Below are 20,503 nucleotides of genomic sequence, written 5' to 3' on the forward strand. Positions count from 1 at the left end.
AAAACCGACCAAAGTTGGTCGGTTTTTCAAAATATTTATTTTTTTAATTTTTTTTTACGAAACCAACCAACTTTGGTCGGTTTTCTTTGGCGCAAAAATACGGAAAACTATTTTGAGTCCCGCGAAATTTATGTTTCAAGAAACCGACCAACTTTGGTCGGTTTTTTAATTAAAATAAATAAAAATTAATATTAAAAAAATCGACCAAAATTGGTCGGTTAATTCGGCCGGTCATTTAAAAAACCGACCAACTTTGGTCGGTAATTTTACTTTTTAATAAAACCGACCAACTTTGGTCGGTTATTTTCGTGCGAAAATACAATTAAAGAGTATAAATCAAATAAAAGATAGTCTTAAAACAAAATGTACCAATGATCTAGTGGTAGAATAATATCCTGCCACAGTACAGACCCCGGTTCGATTCCCAGATGGTGAATCTTTTTATTACACAATTAAAATACCGACCAACTTTGGTCGGAAAAAACCGACCAACTTTGGTCGGTTTTTTTTGTAATATTTTTTTTTTTGAATTTAATTGACCGACCAAAGTTGGTCGGTAATTTCCGACCAACTTTGATCGGTATGCCTTTCCGACCACAAAAATACCGTCCATACGTAAATAGTCGCGTTTTGGTCGGTTTTTGGCCATTATCGACCAACGTTGGTCAAATTTTTTGGTCGATTTTTATCGAATTTCAAGTAGTGATTCGTCTATCTTGAGGAATGTGTCCTATGCAGATCTTGAAGCCTGTACTTCAATCTACAAATTAGTTTCAGGAAGAGCAGAAGGGGAAAGCTTAAAATTCGTGAGCGCTATATCACATCAACCGAGACAATGGTCAATAGGTGATCAAGAAGGCACATGGCTACGTTGGTGACTTGACTTCTACTGCAATTCGGAGGGAGGGGTACTTGCCTAAAGTCTACCTAAATGGTTGTTGACTTATGTCATAATTTGTGACTGCTTTCCACGACCTCCACCCAAATCTTAAACAAAGTTTTCACTCTTTGGGTTTCATCTTCTTTTAATATAATAGCCAAGAAATAAGAATAATTTTCTGTTATAACTGCCAAATTAAGTACTTTTAATGGCCGTTCTTCTTTCTTACCAAGTATATCTTTTGTGGTCAAAAGTACTTTTCCCCCGAGTAAGATAATAAGAAGTACTTTTATGGCCACTCAAGATCGCTCATGTCGAGAAGATGAATAAGGATATTGAGATAGATATGCGGGCACACCAGGTTAGAAAGGATTAGAAATGAGGTTATTCGCGGCAAGGTGGGTGTGATCCCTATTGAGGAAAAGATACGGAAAGCGCGGCTTAGGTGGTTTGGTCGTGTGAGGAGAAGGAGCACATACGCCCTGGTGAGAAGGTGTTAGAGGTTGACATTGGGGGGCTTACGAAGAGGTAGAGGGGGCCAAAGAAGAGGTGGGGAGAGGTGATTAGGCAAAACATGGCGCAACTTCAGCTGACCGAGGACATGACCCTTAATAGGAAGGAATGGAGTCAAGGATTAGGGTAGTAGAGTAGGAGGTCTAGAGTTCAATAACAGTTGTATTGGCAAGCAGTCTCGTTTTCTGCTGGTAGTAGGTTTTTATGACTAACCGTTATTTTCTTTTGTGAGCACCTAATTTTTTATCATACTTGAGTTTTTTCCCATTAATCTCACCAATACCTCACTTCTCACTCCATTTTCCCTTGCTCCCCACTCTTTGTCCCCCCACTCTTTATTCCCACTTCACTTTCCCTTCTCCCCCATGCTTGTCCCATATTCACCTCCCTCCCTTTACAAAAACCTAGACATTCACTCTCTCATAGGACCTCACACACACACACACGATTGAGGGAGAAAAAAAATAGAGCTAAAACAATAGAGAAAAAATCAGAGAAAAACGGGGAAGACTGGAACGGAAAAAGGACTGCTTCTTCTTCACTATAGCGGCAGCTCACGAACCCTTCTTCCCTACGTGAAAACCAGCTCTTTTACCCCCAAAATCGACCACCATAAACACCAACAACAACCACTAAAACCATCCGAAAATAGACCAAAACAATCCACAAAACAACTTGAAATAGCAACTGAAAATCTGCTCAACTCCATCCTCAAAAGACCTCAAACTATCGCAAAACTCGTGAGTGAGTGAGATCTCCATTTGAAATTTGTTTGAGGCCTCTGCAGTCCAAAGTTTCGGTTAAAAACATGAGCCATTTCCCAACGCTGCTACTTTATGTTTTCCGATGTTGTGTCCAAAGGTGCTTGCTAATAAAATTTGCTTGAAGAAGTTTGGCTTCTAAAAAAGGTTTAATACTAAACTCTTTGTTCATCGTTTAATATCTGAATTTTATTTTTGTAGCATTTGATTGTAATATCTATTAGGCTTGGTGTTTTCTCTTTACTCTTAAATGAGAGTGCCTTTGTTTGGTAAAAACAGTGATTAGCTCGTTATTGGTCATCTTGTGCAATTTTGGTGCTTTGTGCAGTTCTTAGCAATGTGTTCACTGGTTCGACTATATTGATATTGTACAGATTTGTGAAGTATTATAATTTTTACTGTTGAACCCATTAATTAAATAGGATGGAACAAGTTTTGGAATTACAAGCAGAATGGTTTGAGTTAATAAGGGGTGCACACACTATATTTGGGGAAATAATTTAATAATATTAATTTCTTAAGTTGCAAAAATGTTTGACTTCTTTGTTGAACCAGAAGCAAAACAATTTAGTTTTGTATATAATTTATTTGTTTCTATATATTCTTTGCATGTGTCTTTGGAACTGTTATTTTAATCACTGGTTGTCCCATTTGCTTCATTCTGTGCGATTAATTCATGAATTAATTTGATACTTGTTAACAATTGGGTGGAGTAGCGGTTGGAATTAATCGGACCAATTGATTTTACAAAGAAAATGTATTTAAGTTGTAGTTTCTTTTAAATATTTATTAGCCCATTAGCCTAATAACAAGATCATACTATTTTTCCACAATAGTTTCCTATCTATAATTCATTGCCTTCACATACAATAATCTCAAGTTTAGAAAGAATAATAAATACCCCTTAGAGTGCTTTAGGCGTGCTTTTAATGAATATATCGTGATTATGTATACGTTCGCGTGACATAATTGTGATTTCTAAAATTAAAATCGAAGTATGTGTTCGCGCAACTTTGGCCAAAATAATCTTAATATAACAAAAATGCTATTAATTGTGTACACGCACGCGTGACATGATTTTGGCACAATAAACAAAACGGATTCACACACATGATTCGTTTCAAAGATAATTTTATATTTTAAAAGCGGATAGATAAAATATTTAAACCAATAATTCATAGTTTATCCAAAATTAATTCAAGCCAAGTTGTAGTCAATAAAGCGACCGTGCTAGAACCACGGGACTCAGGGAATGCCTTTCACCTTCTCCCCGGTCAACAGAATTCCTTACCCGAACTTTATTTTCGCAGACCAATAATAATAGAGTCAAACTTTCCTTTGACTAGGGATTCAAATAAAAGGTGACTTGGAACACCAAAAAACTCAATTTCAAGTGGCGACTCTGTAAATAATATAATCCCTACTCAAGTTTGTCACTTTAATTGGAAAAACTCTTTAACCCACAATAATCCATAAAACACATATATCTTTTGGAGAGTAAAAGGGGGTGTAACAGTTCTGGCGACTTTGCTGGGGACATAACCAGAATTCGAGCTTGCACATGTTGACTTTTTATTTGGCTTTATTAATTTTGTATATATTGTGATTTATTTGTGCCTAATGTGCTACCTGTTCGTTTTTTACCGCTTTGATATTATTGAACTGTACATATAAACAGTCTTCTCACGCACCCCCTCTGAGTCTTCTTGAAAATACAAATTGGGCATTTGCTTGACATAGCCCACTTTCTTTGAGATAGCCGAGGTGCTTGTCACCCGGTGAAAGATTTTTAGTCACACATGTTTTAGGCGTGGAGCACCACCAGCTAATTTGGAAAGCAATGCTATCGGTACGCTGACCCTCCTCGGCTCAAGTTGTTCGCTCGAGTAAGCCATTCTAGATACCTTCTCCAATAGGATTTAAACCTAGAAGAACAAACCTCATGCCGAATATCCCTAGTAAGTTCGCTTTATTTGCATCACATGCATTTGATTTAGCAGGGATCGACACATGACTCTAGTTCTATTTTTGGACAGGTACCTTGTTGAGACCATTATGTCATATTATGTGCTACTTGTTGCATTATTTGGGAGGCTTGTATATTGACCAAATTTAGCATAAATCAGTTCAATGAACAGAGAAAGAAAAAGAAAAATAATGATGTGGTCTAGTGCGTATGATTTTTAAAGATTAATTTTTAAAAAAAAAATGAAGAGAAAAATAGTTGGTTTACCGAATTACGCGGGTCTGATTCTCAACGGATGTGAGATACGTAGGCAAACCTCATCGGTTCCGGCCCCAATTTTTAAAAATCCAAAAATATTTTCCTTTAATTCCTTCTTTAGAAGTCTTTCCTTAAAAAATCCCAAATAAAAAAATTTAAAATTAAAAATATTTTCTTTCTTTTTAGAAGTCTTTCATTTGAAAAGAAAATCAAATCAAAATCCAAAAAATATTGTCTTTCTTTTGAAATTTACAAAAAAAAAAAAAAAATCAAAATTCAAAAATATTTTCTTTCTTCTTTAGAAGTCTTTCTTTCACCAATTCAAAAAAAATCGAAAAAAAATTAAAAATATTTTCTTTGCTAGGAGATTTTATCGGATTAATTGTATATGAAAAAAAAGTTAGTTTATCTATTTTATTTCTGATCTTCTGAACTATGCAAGATCTGATTCATGCGACGTCATGATATGTAGGCAATCCCCATCGGATTCGATCATTGCATCAAATAAACTGAGTGAAAAAAAAGAGAAAAAAGGGGAAAAAAAAAAGAGTGACAAAAATAACAAAGAAAACAAAAGGCGAAAAAAAAAACAAAGAGTAAAAAATCCAAAGAGAGAACTCTATGTCTAGTTTGACAAAGAAAACGGCGGAAAGTTTTCGTGAATATGCTGTCAAATGGTGCGAACAAGCTATTATGGTAAAGACTCAAATGGACGAAGCAGAAATGGTCACGGTCTGACAACAGGCCCAAGAGGCAGACTACTTCCAGAACATGATGTCCGCTATGGGTAATCCGTTCACTGAGGCTATCAAAATTGGGGAGATGATCGAAAATGGTTTTAAAAAAAATGGGTCGAATCTTGAGTTATGTTGCCTTTAAGGCCACATCACAGGTCGTTGCACCGCCTCCCTATGTGGTGATGAACGCGCAACCTTACATACGGCCATTGCATTATACACAAAATCGAGATCCACTTTCCAGAAATGCTCGTTCTTACCAAGCTCCATATAATCCCCCAACCAAATGATACCCAATACAATCCTTGCCCAAGAGAGCCTTTCAGAAAGAATCAGTTCACCCCTATTGGTGAATCATACTCGAGCTTGTTCCAAAAGCTAGTCAGGCTAGGTCTGCTGCATCCAGTGGCCCCGAACCGGCCAAGCCCCGAGTCCTCCTCGTACCGGGCTAATGCTAGATGTGAATACCACTCTAGAGCAGTGTGACATGATATGGAAGACTGTTGGAATCTTAAGAGAGTACTGGAAAACCTCATCGAGGTCAAGGCAATAATGCTTAGGGATGAAGATGCCCTTAATATGATGAACAATCCTTTACATGTTCACACCAATGGGCCAATAGTCGGAATGATCCGTGAAGATGAGGAATTTGATCTGGCACTGAAAGCCATTGCATCCATTGCCGAGACAGAAGAAAAGCAAAAAATGGTCTCCAAACTTGAAAGTCCCCCATCAGACGGGAGACTCGGTAGCCAGTCTTGCTATACTTTCTGCGTCCAGATTATTTCAGGGTATAATCCGAATGTTTTACATTATTGTCTTACTTTCCGATGAAAACCCTTCTATATTTTAAATTCAAAAAAAATATCAAATTAAAAAAAAATCAATTAAATGAAATTAATATTTCATTGTCTAGGAATGTCTCTTTTCTTAATCTTGTCACCTTTCTTATTCTCTTTTTGAAGTTCTGTTAATGCAGATTTTAATAACATGATATGCTTGTGGACTTCATGCCTAGATCCTAAAATGCCGTCAGACCTCGAAATAATGAATCAAGAAGCAGAATGTGTTGAAGATGAGGCTTGTGAGAAAATAAGCAAAGAATTGGAACACTAGGCCTAAGCCAAGATCCAAATAAAATTGAAAAAAGTTGAAATTCCCTCTCTTTGGATCATTGTTGAAGTAGAGATTGAGGACAAAGATTGGGTCAAGAACCGATTTGGAACAATTGACTATGATTGATGAAAAACGTATGGCCGTAGTTTGCCACGGGTAGTTGTACCAACAAAGAATGTCCCGTGCCTACAACAAGAAAGTGAGGCCCAGAAAGTTCGAAGTGGGGAAACTCGTCCTAAGACGTATCCTCTCGCATCATGAAGAAGCCAAAGAAAAATTGGCTCCATATTGGAAAGGTGCATACATTGTAACACGATTACTACCAAAAGGGAGTGTTGTATTTGGGAGATATAGAAGGAAATGTCTCTGAGACAACTGTCTATACAGACACGGTCAAAAGGTATTATGTTTGACCCTTTTACGCATCTTTAATGTTCTCTGATTGGGATGATGTAGGCTTTCATTCTCGCTACCCAAACACTATCAACCATTTGCAAACCCTTTTGAGCCGGTTACTTTTCTTTGATTACCATCTTTAGATCATGGAAGTTTTATGAAAAAAGAAAAGAGAAAAGGAAATAAAAAAAGAAAAAGAAAAAAAAAACAAAAGAAAATCAAAATAAAGTGACTTGAACTATGTTTGACTTGATTCCGGAAGGATACGTAGGCAGCCTCTCTCTGGGGTTCAGTCACACCAAAATAAAAATCCACATTCCCCCAAAAGTTAAAACTGGGCAAATGTTACAATGGTTCGGCGATGGTCTCGCCTGAGAGGTTCCAAAGTTGTAATTCAATCCAAATCCCTTTTACCCAAATCCTTTTCAAGTCCTTCCGATCAATCAACGAGAATGTTCAAAAATTGGAGGATACAGTTACTTGGATCAAATGCCACCAAACTGAGAGAAATAAAATGAGAATCTTATTGGTGAAAATACTCACGGGCACCATAGGGCGATAACGAGCAGAGAAAATGAAAATGAGAGAGTCTTGTTAGTGAAAACCCGCAATGGGCACTATAAGGCGATGGTGAGAAGAGAAACGAGAGAGATTAGCTGGTGAAAACCCGCAAAAGGCACTACTGATCGAAAAGAGGATCTTCATAGCCATTGGTATTGACAGTCCTGGGCATTGTTTCTCGGTTTTGAGGCAAAATTTGTGATGAATTTCTTAGAGTCAGTCGGTTTACACAGATCAGGCATCCAGTCCAAAAGGCATGTCATGGTCATTGAAGTCCGCATGTACTCCAGATAAGTCTTTCTTTCCTTCCACCGATAGGGATACCTCTTGTCTAAATTCATTGTCCATTCCATTATTTATTTTTCTTTGAATCCCTTTCGGTCTAACTCTATTCCAAAACTAATGCAAAGAAGGGATAGCAAAACTGATTTACAAGGATTTTGTTTGACACAAGATAATATTCAAGAGGCACCCAGCCTTGGCAGGGGCATCAAGTCAACCCTGACTGGCCATGGTGGTTGATACTTTGAAATCAAAAACTCTCGAAAAGAGAAAATCAAATTGAAAGTGCCTACAAGGAAAATTGAAGTTGAATAGGTTAAGTCCCAAGTAGCTAACCATTTTGGCAAAGTTTGAAAAGCCAAAGGTTCCTCAATGCTCTAAAATTGAAAGTTTTGGAGGAAAGAAGTCGAAAGTGAAATGCCCCAAAGGCAAAATAAAGTTGAAAAGGTTAAGTCCCACACGACCAACCGTCATGTAAAAGTTTCAAAAGTCAAAGGCTCTCCGAGGCCAGAAATACAAGTGGTATTCACGAAACATCTAGTGGAAGTTTGAAATCATCATAAAAAAGATGGGCACAAAGCCAAGTTGCCAAAGACATCAAGGTTGCAAACCAACCACCACTTTGAAAACTCACAGTTTTTCTTTGTTTGAAAAAGAAATAAAGGAGTGCAGAATGGCGATTCCTAAAGGACGAATGTCACCAAAGGTAAGTTTCCTCAAAATCTCCACTTTCCTTTATTTTTAGCATTCATCACTAATGTTCATACCTCTCATTTTCGTAGCTTAACCCAGGTAGAACCCTTTGCCTAGGGAGATCCAGCTCATAGTTCCGGATAGAAGTACTCTTCGCCCAGGCTATTTTTTGTAGCTTAACCCAGGTAGAACATTTTTTCTTAGGGGGATCCAGCTCATAGTTCCGGGTAGAAGTACTATTCGCTCAGGTTGTTTACGTAGCTTAATCCAGGTAGAACCTTTTCCCCTAGGGGGATCTAGCTTATAGTTCCGAGTAGAAGTACTCTTCGCCCAGGATGTTTTATGTAGCTTAACCCAGGTAGAACCTTTTCGCCTATGGGGATCCAGCTCATAGTTCCGGGTAGAAGTACTCTTCGCCTAGGATATTTTACGTAGCTTAACCCAGGTAGAACATTTTCGCCTAGGGGGATCCAGCTTATAGTTCCGGGTAGAAGTACTCTTCGCCCAGGCTTGTTTTTCGTAGCTTAACCCAGGTAGAACCTTTTCGTCTAGGGGGATCCAGCTCATAGTTCTGGGTAGAAGTACTCTTCGCTCAGGTTGTTTTTCGTAGCTTAACCCAGGTAGAACTTTTTCGCCTCGGGGGATCCAGCTCATATTTCTGGGTAGAAGTACTCTTCGCCCAGGCTTGTTTTTCGTAGCTTAACCCACGTATAACCTTTCGACTAGGGGGATCCAACTCATAGTTTTCGGGTAGAAGTACTTTTCGCCAGGTTGTTTTTTATAGCTTAACCCAGGTAGAACCTTTTCGCCTAGGGGGATCCAGCTCATAGTTCCGGGTAGAATACTCTTCGCTCAGGTTATTTTACGTAGCTTAACCCAGGTAGAACCTTTTCGCCTAGGGGGATCCAGATCACAGTTCCGGGTAGAAGTAGTCTTCGCCTAGGATGTTTTACGTAGCTCAACCCAGGTAGAACAATTTTCGCCTAGAGGGATCTAGCTCATAGTTCCGGGTAGAAGTACTCTTCGCTCAAGATGTTTTACGTAGCTTAACCCAGGTAGAACATTTTAGCCTAGGGGGATCCAACTCATAGTTTCGGGTAGAAGTACTCTTCGCCCATGCCTGTTTTTCGTAGCTTAACCCATGTAGAACTTTTTCTCCTAGGGGGATCTAGCTCATATTTCCGGGTAGAAGTACTCTTCCCCCAGGCTTGTTTTACGTAGCTTAATCCCAAGTAGAACCTTTTCGCCTAGGGGGATCCAACTAACAGTTCCGGGTAGAAGTAGTCTTCGCTCAGGTTATTTTACGTAGCTTAACCCAGGTAGAACCTTTTCGCCTAGGGGGATCCAGCTCACAGTTTCGGATAGAAGTACTCTTCGCCCAGGTTATTTTTTTGTAGTAAACCCAGGCAGAACCTTTTCGCCTAGGGGGATCAAGCTCATAGTTTCCGGGTAGAAGTACTCTTCGCTCAGGTTATTTTATATAGCTTAACCCAGGTAGAACCTTTTCGCCTAGGAGGGTCCAGCTCGTATTTCCAAGTAGAAGTACTCTTCGCCCATGTTTGCTTTTCGTAGTTTAACCCAGGTAGAACATTTTCGCCCAGGGGATTCAACATTTTTTTTCAGTAATACAGGGCGCCAACCCCTGGTTACATTTCCTTTCCAGTAATACAGGGTGCCAACCCCTGGTTACATTTTCTTTCCAGTAATACAGGGGTCCAACCCCTGGTTATATTTCCTTTTCAATAATACAGGGTGCCAACCCCTGGTTACATTTCCTTCTCAGTAATACAGGGCGCCAACCCCTGGTTATATTTCCTTTTCAGCAATACAGGGCGCCAACCCCTGGTTACATTTCCCACAATGCGTCAGCCCCTGATTACATTTCCTTACCAGTATATGGAACACCAATCCCTGATCTTCTTACTAGTATAGGGTACACCAATCCCTAGCTGCGTTCTCTAACATAGGGTACATCACTCCCTAGTTGATTTGATCTTAAATGCAGGATACACCACTCCCTGATACCATTGCCAATATACGGTATCCCATTCACTGGCCATATTTTTCCAACATAAGGTACATCAATCCTTAGTTGAGACATTCTTTTGGGACAATAAAGGTATAATATCCCCAAAAAAATCACAATCACGGCCTTTTGAGGGTACACCATTCTCGATCTTTTATTGCTTTTAATAAAGAAGTAGTTTAGAATTCTGTTACAATAACTCACGAAATTTTTCTAGTGAAAACTGGGACAGAAATATTTTGTTCGTTTAATTGTTGTGGTGTTTGAGCAGGTTTTATCTCGAGGCACAGAGTTCGAGATGAACAAAAGAAGAAGTCTTAATCCAAAATAAATGAATAACAAGAGAGAGAAGTGAATCCCAAATGTAGAAGTAGATGGAAATGATATGGACTGCTCAAGATGACTGAAGTTACAAGGTTTACATTTTCCGTTTTGGTCAGAAGAAGTCGTAGAAGAATGAAATAGCACCTGTAGCTAGCAAGCATCAAGGTTCAGATCAAAGTGTGCATGAAGAACCAGTCAAGACTCAAGATCAAGTTTTAGAAAACTTATAGATAGGAATCTTGTAACTTATAGCTAATAGATTTGTTTAGTTTTTTTTTTTTGATTTTGATGCAATAACTCGACTACAGACAAGAGCCTCGACGGAACCTCACTCGACTCTCTAACTCAACATTCAATCCTTTTTCTTGAACTACACACGTTCCGATTCCCTTATAATATGGGATATGTAGGTTGTCCATAACCAAGACTCGGTCACACTCTTTTCTCTTATCTCTTCCCTTTTGAATAATGGTATGGCCAAAAATTAGTCATATCGCTCATCTTTTCGTTGCCTGAAAACTCTTCATGTTTCCAATCAAAGAGGGGCATGCTGTGAGCACCTAATTTTTGACCATACTTGAGTTTTTTCTCACCAATCTCACCAATACCTCACTTCTCACTCCACTTTCCCTTGCTCCCTACTCTTTGTCCCCCCACTCTTTATTCCCACTTCACTTTACCTTTTCCCCCATTCACCTCCGTCCCTTTACAAAAACCTAGACACTCACTCTCTCATGGGACCTCACACACACACACACACCCGATAGAGGGAGAAAAAAAAAATAGAGCTAAAACAATAGAGAAAAAAATCAGAGAAAAACGGGGAAGACTGGAATGGAAAAAGGACTTCTTCTTCTTCACTATAGCGGCAGCTCATGAACCCTTCTTCCCTATGTGAAAACTAGCTCCTTTACCCCCAAAATCGACCACTATAAGCACCCAACAACAACCACCAAAAACCATCCGAAAATAGACCAAAACAGTCCACAAAACGACTTGAAATAGCAACTGAAAATCTGCTCAACTCCATCCTCAAAAGACCTCAAAATATCGCAAAACTCGTGAGTCAGTGAGATCTCCATTTGAAATTTGTTCAAGGCCTCTGCGGTCCAAAGTTCCAGTTAAAAATATGAGCCATTTTCCAACGCTGCTACTTTATGTTTTTCGATGTTGTGTCCAAATGTGCTTGCTAATAAAATTTGCTTGAAGAAGTTTGGCTTCTGAAAAAGGTTCAATACTAAACTATTTGTTCATCGTTCAATCTCTGAATTTTATTTTTGTAGCATTTGATTATAATATCTGTTAGGCTTGGTGTTTGCTCTTTACTCTTAAACGAGAGTGCCTTTGTTTGGTAAAAATAGTGATTAGCTCGTTATTGGTGATCTTGTCTAATTTTGGTGCTTTGTGCAGTTCTTAGCTATGTGTTCACTGGTTCGACTATATTAATATTGTACAGATTTTTGAAGTATTATGATTTTTACTGTTGAACCCTATTAATTAAATAGGATGGAACAAGTGTTGGAATTACAAGCAGAATGGTTTGAGTTAATAAGGGGTGCACACACAATATTTGGGGAAATAATTTAATAGTATTAATTTCTTAAGTTGCAAAAATGTTTGACTTCTTTGTTGAACCAGAAGCAAAACAATTTAGTTTTGTATAGAATTTATTTTGTTTCTATCTATTCTTTGCATGTGTCTTTGGAACTGTTATTTTAATCACTGGTTGTCCCATTTGCTTCATTATGAGCGAATAATTCATGAATTAATTTGATACTTCTTAACAATTGGGTGGCGTAGCGGTTGAAATTAATCAGACCAATTGATTTTACAAAGAAAGTGTATTTGAGTTGTAGTTTTTTTTAAATATTTATTAGCCCATTAGCCTAATAACAAGATCATACTATTTTTCCACAATAGTTTTCTATTCATAATTCATGACCTTCACATACAATAATCTCAAGTTTAGGAAGAATAATGAACACCCCTTAGAGTGCTTTATGCGTGCTTTTAATGAATCTATCGCGATTATGTATACGTTCGCGTGACATAATTGTAATTTTCAAAATTAAAATCGAAGTATGTGTTCGCGTAACTTTGGCCAAAACAATCTTAATATAATAAAAATGCTATTAATTGTGTACACGTACGCGTGACATGATTTTGGCTCAATAAACAAAACGGATTCACACACATGATTCGTTTCAAAGATAATTTCATATTTTAATAGCGGATAGATAAAACATGGAAATCAATAAATTATAGTTTATCCAAAATTAATTCAAGATAAGTTGTAGTCAATAAAGCGACCGTGCTAGAACCACGGGACTCGGGGAATGCCTTACATCTTCTCCCCGGTCAACAGAATTCCTTACCTGAACTTTATTTTCGCAGACCAATAATAATAGAGTCAAACTTTCCTTTGACCAGGGATTCAAATAAAAGGTGACTTGGAACACCCAAAAACTCAATTCCAAGTGGTGACTCTGTGAATAAAATAATCCCTACTCAAGTTTGTTACTTTAATAGGAAAAACTTTTTAACCCACAACAATCCATAAAACACATATATCTTTTGGGGGGTAAAAGGGGGTGTGACATCTTTCATTAATGATCACTTTACTATCTTGTTATTTTTATTCTGCTTTTATATAGCTTTTTGGGTGATGTCCCTTCTTGTCTATATAATTCATTAATATGGTGCTTATACTTTTCTGAGCTAAGGGTCTATTGGAAACAACCTCTCTATCCTCACAAGGTAGGGGTAAGGTATGCATACACTTAGTCTATTGAAAACAACCTCTCTATCCTCACAAGGTAGGGGTAAGGTATGCATACACACACTACCCTCCACAGATCTCACGATGTGGGACAATACTGAGTATGTTGTTGTTGTAAGGTAAAAAATCTCTTTGAATAGAAGCAAGTAGATTTTGAGAAGGAAAAAAAAAGTACTCCCTCTGTTCACTTTTAGAGCATGTTTGGAAAGCCACTGAGAAATTGAATTTAGGTGTAATTTGGTGTAATTACACAATTTGATATGTTTGTCTAGCCAAGAAATTACTTGGTTAGCATGGTATTGAGTGTAATTGGAGAGGTATAATTACACTCTCCAATTCTTAAGGGGAGGTGAGAATTTATGGTAATTATACTGTGTAATTACAAGGTTACTTTTTAATTTCTTTCTTTTTTATTTTTATTTTAATTTATTTTCTTATAACTTTTTATTTTCAATATTTAATTTATTTTAATTTATTTTAATTTATTTTAATTTTTCTTTTAAATTTATTTTTAAATTTTAATTTCTTTGTACATTATTTATTTTTTATTTCTCTATGTTTACTTCTTGTGATTTCATGTAATTGCTCGTATATTTTATTTCTTTATTTGTTTTATTTTCTTCATTTAGTGTAAGTGCGTTATTATTCTTGTTTTTCAAACTATACCTCCTAATATTAGAAATAATGAGTCATTAACAAACTTGGCATATAATGAGTGACGTCATTAAAGTAGAATTTCATTATTGAATGAGGTTATAAACTTATTGTGTTTCCTAATCTTAAGTTGTATTGGAACTTATTTTTATTATGTTAGAATTTGACATATGTTACAGTTATTTTTTGGGATTTTGAAATTGTGTTGTATTTATGAATCCAATTTACTTGTTTTAGTAATATTGACTTGTTATTTCACATTGCATGTTGTTCATTTTTTAGTTAGAATTGATAGATTAGTTTTGTCAAACATTTGCATAATATTATGACATTATATTTATAAATATTAATTTATTTTATCAAACATGCATTCCATGATATTCTTACAAAAAGTATGTTTTTAATTTTTATAATTAATTAAACTAAATATTATTAATTTGGAAAATATATATATCAATACTATATAAGTTATAAAAATATGATTACTAATTAGTGTATATTCAAGAAAAAATATGCATCTTAAATACCAAATCTAATATTATTTATACTTCTAAAAAATTATTTATATGCACATATTTATTATATTAACTTTTAAGTTTCGATAATTACTTCATTTAAAATGTAATCTAACTGTGTAATTACAATTGTGCAACCAAACAGTACACTTGTAATTACACTGTAATTATGTTATGACAAACAAACAGGTCGTCATAATTACTAGCTAGGCTGTGTAATTACTAGGCAGTGTAATTACTACCCTAGTAATTACACCAATTTTAATTATCGGATGGCTTTCCAAACAGACCCTTAGTTGTCCACTTTGGACTTTTCACGCCCCTTAAGAAATACTCCTTTCATTCACTTTTACTTGTCTACTATACTAAAAATACATTTTCACTTTTACTTGTCTCTTTTAGCAAATCAAGAGAATGACAATTTTTTTCTTGTTTTACTCTTATCATTAACTACTCATTCTCCAATTTGCTTCTCAAGACTTTTTAAAATATTATCATTATTAGGGGTTATATGATAAAATACATACTACGATTATTATTTCTCAAGGGGCGTGAAAAATTCAAAGTGGACAAGTAAAAGTGAACGGAAGGAGTAATAAATAAAGTGCATAATTTACCATGATACCCATATTAAATGGCGTATAGTCTTAATGAATTTGAAAAATAATTTGGAACGAGTAATTAATACTAAGGGCAAAATAGGAAAAATAAATTATTTTTCTCTTGATATGCGAAAAGTGATAAGTAAAAATAAAAATTTATTTTTAGAATACTTTACAACTAAAAGTGAACGGAGGGAGTACTAGTTTTTTTCCAAAAGAATTTTTGAGAAAAATATGCTTATACTCACTTTTTAAAAGGTTGGTCAAATACTAATTGCTGCTCAAAATATTTTTCGAATTAATTAGCTAAATACAAGTTGCTTCTCACCAAAAATATTTTTCAGAATAAGCTAATTTTAGAAGCACGACCAAATAGGCGAGTAGTCTCTTGGGTATGTGAAATAATCCTTAATTTAGTAATACTCCCTCCATCAAATATTAACAATCGTGGTTACTAAAAATAATTGTCTCAAATTATTTATTATTTTAGAAGTTCAAGACAAAAATAATACCCCCTCAATCTCATATTAACAATCGTGGTTACTAAAAATAATTGTCTCAAATTATTTATTATTTTAGAAGTTCAAGACAAAAATAATACCCCCTCAATCTCATATTAACAATCGTGGTTACTAAAAATAATTGTCTCAAATTATTTGTCATTTTAGAAGTTCAAGATAAAAATGATTATTTTTTTCTTTTTTATCCTTGGTAATAATTATTTTTGATGATGGAGATAACACATAAATAGAATAAATATTCAACAGAGAGAAATTATATCTTATGACATAAATAAGGGTAGAATAATCCAATCATTTTCCTAATTAATATTTTTTAAGAGACGTGTAAAAGAGAAATACAACACATAATATGAGACGGAGGGAATACAATATAAAATGATTTTTCTTTGTTAAGTTCCCAAGACGACATGCATTTACAAAGGTTAATGGTATTCAAACTTATAAGAATGTGAAGCAATCCTTAATTTACTTCCCTTCTATCCACTTTAATTGATTCTTCAGTAGTTTTTATACATATGAAAGCATTTATATTTTAGCATTAATTAATAAAAAAATTGACCACATTAGTCTTGATTTATTTATTGAAAATATAACAAATATTTCTAGACTCTTTATCCCAATGATAATTTTGGAAAAAAGAAGTTAATACCTTCTTGATATTTAAAAAAATTAATTATTATAGACCAAAAAAAAAAACCAAAAAATCAATTAAAGTGGACCGGAGGGAATAATCAAAAGGTTTTCTTGGTTAAAGTTCTCAATCAACAATTACTGCTGAACTCATTGCCCATGTAATGCAAGTTTCTTTGAACCTTTCTTACGAATTTATAAATTCATAAATATAATCATAGAGATGATTGATGAACTAAATAAAAATGTTACAAATAGTAAAGGAATATTCATTTTCTCAGAAAAGACATTTAGCTACTTTGTTAAAGTAATGAACCATTAAAAGAAGAGTGCAACATGACCTCAATCCACAAAGTACAACATGACTAATCAATCCCAACTTGTGTGGCAGGAGCATTTAGTATTCAGTGATTTTCAATTCCCATCTATTATTGAAATTTAAGAATTAAAATCTTGCTACATTTAAGACAGTGCATATTTATTTTCTCCTCTTTTGTCATTTTCTTGGCTTATTGTTACTCCCTCGTCTCGTATTAACAGTCGTGATTACTAAAAATAGTTGTCTCAAATTATTTGTCATTTTTGAAGTTCAAGACAAAACTGATTATTTTTTTCCCTTTTTTACCCTTAGTAATAATTATTCTTGATGATGGAGATAACACATAAATAGAATAAATATTCAATGAAGAGAGATTATTTCTTATGACATAAATAATGATAGAATAATCCAATCTTTTTTCTAATTAATATTTTTTAAAGGACGTGTAAAAGAGAAACACGACACGTAATATGAGACGGAGAAAGTAAAAAATATATCCGGTAATCTTACCCAAAATCTGATGCATATGGCACAACCCAATGCAAACGAACGACTACATTAATAACTGAATTCTTAGTACTCTATCATTCTAGAAAACAAATGCCACTGCCGGATAAATAGAAAGAAAAGATGAGAACATTAATTATGACAATTAAATATATGAAATTGCAAAATTATTATATCTAAAACAGTTCAGCGACTCCCACCCGCCCTAATTATTTTCTTTTTAGGTACTAATTTTGAAAATTAAGTATTATATTTTTCTTTTCTTTTTTATAGGATCAAGTGGATGGGTGCAAATTTGTACAATTTGGAGGTGGGTTCATGATGGGGAGAGTGTTTTAGTGATGTTCCTTTCTTATTATCAACAAAAGATTGATGTATATTTACAAGTTGTGGTTTAAGTTTAACAATAGCTGTCCCATTTTGTATTTGGTCCACCTCCCTCCCTTGTCTCAGCTTGAAGTTGTGTACTCCTCCGTCCGTTTCATGTTATATGATACACTTTCTTTATTCGTATATTCTAAAAAGAATAACACAACTCTACAATTGGAAATAATTTAACTTTAAACTCTTTATTTTATTCATTTTACCCTTAATGAGAAGCTTTTATAACCACACAATGTCATAGCTCCACAAAGCTTTTACCCCATAAGTTTTTAAGACCACAAGTTCCAAAAGTACTTTTTTTTTCTTAAACTCCGTGCCTAGTCAAACTATTTCATCTAAATTAAAACGGAGTGAGTATTAATTTTGCAATCTCTCCTTGTTCTGTCTTTTTTTTTTAGTAATAGAGACATCCGGGTTAGTTTTGCACGTACCTAGACTATTTCACTAGGTGTCTACTATTTTTCATCTATGTGATCGCCAAGTAACTCTGTCCACCAATTAAGATTTAGATAGATGAAAAAAAAAATGCTGGCGTTTTTTGTCCATACTGAAACTTGAACTCTAATCTCCCATAATTTTTACCTCCTTTATTGAAAAATAGTCCACCCCCTTGAGTGTTGACTCCTTGTTCATCTTTTCAATGGTCAGATTTGAACAAGAGTACTAGAAAAACTTGTGACGCATCATTATTAGGCTGCACTATTATATTTGTTTGCATATTAAATCCATCTGGTATGCAAACATTAATGAGTCATTTGGAGCTCTAATTAAAGACTACTGAACTCTTCTGAAGCTCATATAACTAGCCCCACCTCTCTTTTCTGCCTTCTTGTTTCTGTGTTGCTTGATGTGAGCTTCAAGTTTGTTATTTCCCTCTGTACTTCAGATTGCTTCAGCGACGAAGCCACATATATTCGAGAGGTGTCAACCGATATTGCGCTTGAAAATTACACTGTGTAGCTCGATAATCTTTTTTTATGCATATATCCTACATGTTGACATCTACCGAGGGTCTATCGGAAACATCTTCTCTACTCCATGGAGGTAGGGGTAAGGACTGCGTATACACTACCCTCCTCAGACCCCTTACTTTTGGAATTTTACTGGGTTGTTGTTCTTGTATCCTACATATCGATATCTCTTAGCTTTTTCGTAGGTTTACTTACTTATATTTTAACCACTTAGTAAAAATTCCGGCTTCGTCACTAATTTGCTTTGCTCAATATATGAATTAGCGTATGGTAATATATATCGTGGCTCAGTAACGGACCCAAAATTTTATACAAGCGGGTTCAAATAAAGACTGAACCTTCAGCTGCATCCGACAATAGAAGTACTATTAGGGCTTAACAAATATAGTTCACCTTTGGCTCTTTGTTTCGGTTCATAACAAAACCTCCAAAAAAAAAGTTTTGCTCGCTACTTCTTTGTTTTTTTGTATTTTGAAGTCGCCTTTTAAAAACATATAAGGATAAATTTTAACAGCTTTTTATTTACTTTCTTAGATTTAACAATTTATTAAATTTTATAAAATTTTAATAATTTTATTTAACAAACATCAATTTAATCGATACCAAAATACTAAATTCAACTTATTTGTTTAAATCTTACAAATTCAAAATTATTTTATTTTTACAAGCTAATTATTGCAGACAATAACAAATAGAAGTGAACTATTAACTAAACCGGATTAATAACTTCTTAAAAAGATAAGTGCTTTGTAAACCATGAGAAAGAGGAAAGCAAAATACTTTAAAAGATTTCAAATAAATAAATGTGAAATTGAGATAGAAGAATACCATTTTAGTCTTTGGAAGATTATTTAAGAATAAAATTATTGAGATTAATCTTTTAAAGACCCAATGCCTTAGATATATGGTTGGTCTTTTAAAGATTCCCGTTTTTTGAAAAAAAACAGGATATACATGAAAAGGAAGGAAAGGGAAGGTAGTCAGACTCGTAACCTGGCCCTTCCACCCTTGATGACCCCGCTTGAACCGTTGCACCACATTCCGCCTTATCTCAAGAGGGTTCAACGTTTATTATTTAACTTCATTTTGGTACTTGAAAAAATAATTTACCTATAAAAATAGTATAATTATTTTACGAAGCGTATTCAACTGACTCACTTGAACCAACGTGGATCCCCCTAACGTGGCTCTTGAGGCTTTTCTGGGGCAGTATTTCTTGGCAGTAGACTAAAAGTAAACGTACTACAATGAGTAATCAGAGATCCAAACAAAAAGGTAATAGGGTCCCATAAATGTGGTTATAATTAAAGGTACCAATAAAGATAAACATGCCAACATCCAATCTGTTTGAATCTAACTGGCAATCTCACTTTCGTTGCCTTATGACATAGGGAAGAAACTCTGTATACTCACCTAACCTCCCTAAAACATGTGTCTACAACATCTTATCATCCTTTTGATTCCTCTGTATGCCTGTCCGACATATAAATCTTTTTTTTCTTGTTGATGACTTGCAAGCATCTTAACTATTAAGAATATATATGTTATCTTTTATCAGCATAGGTAGATAATTGTGTCTACTAACGCTTGGGCAGATTAGGAGAAATCATCTAGTATTTGTATCCGTTGGAAATTGAACATGAGGCCGTGTAATACTCCATTCCTTTCATTGACCACCAGGTCATACCATTTGGTGCTGATGATCTAAAATATCAATCATTTTTTTTCTTGGAAAATCTTTGCAGGCTAATTGGACAAAGATAATATAGTAGTCCACAAAGAAAATAATGAACAACAAGATCATTGTCAGGAGACTCTAAATTCTCTTGTCAAAGCCGAAATTATTCTTGCCAGAATGAATCTTGATTAGCCGGGCAGTTAACTTCAAATATAGACATATAAACAGAAAGATTGAAACAGTGAAAAGTACAAACAACAGTCTTCCAAATCTAGAAGTACAATGTAAGATTTAGTCATAGTTTGTCTTCCCCTTTTACAACCTTTTATCTGCAAATCCACTTTGAAAAACTCAAAAATAAAAGTCAAATCTCTATCTACACATCCACATTGATAAACCCATGAAAAGAAAAGTTAAATCTCTATAAGAG

The 20,503-nt window shown here is 35.0% G+C and overlaps 1 long non-coding RNA gene across 1 annotated transcript; it reads left to right on the plus strand.

Annotated features, from left to right (window-relative positions):
* Nucleotides 1-1,353: 1,353 nt before the first annotated feature.
* On the plus strand, nt 1,354-11,885 carry LOC142175676 (uncharacterized). The gene is made up of 2 exons (XR_012704761.1): nt 1,354-2,301; nt 10,461-11,885. It is a non-coding gene; the product is annotated as an uncharacterized LOC142175676 (long non-coding RNA).
* The last annotated feature ends 8,618 nt before the right edge of the window (nt 11,886-20,503 follow it).

This window comes from Nicotiana tabacum, chromosome 22 (genome assembly GCF_000715075.1).
Source record: "Nicotiana tabacum cultivar K326 chromosome 22, ASM71507v2, whole genome shotgun sequence".
NCBI lineage: Eukaryota > Viridiplantae > Streptophyta > Magnoliopsida > Solanales > Solanaceae > Nicotiana > Nicotiana tabacum.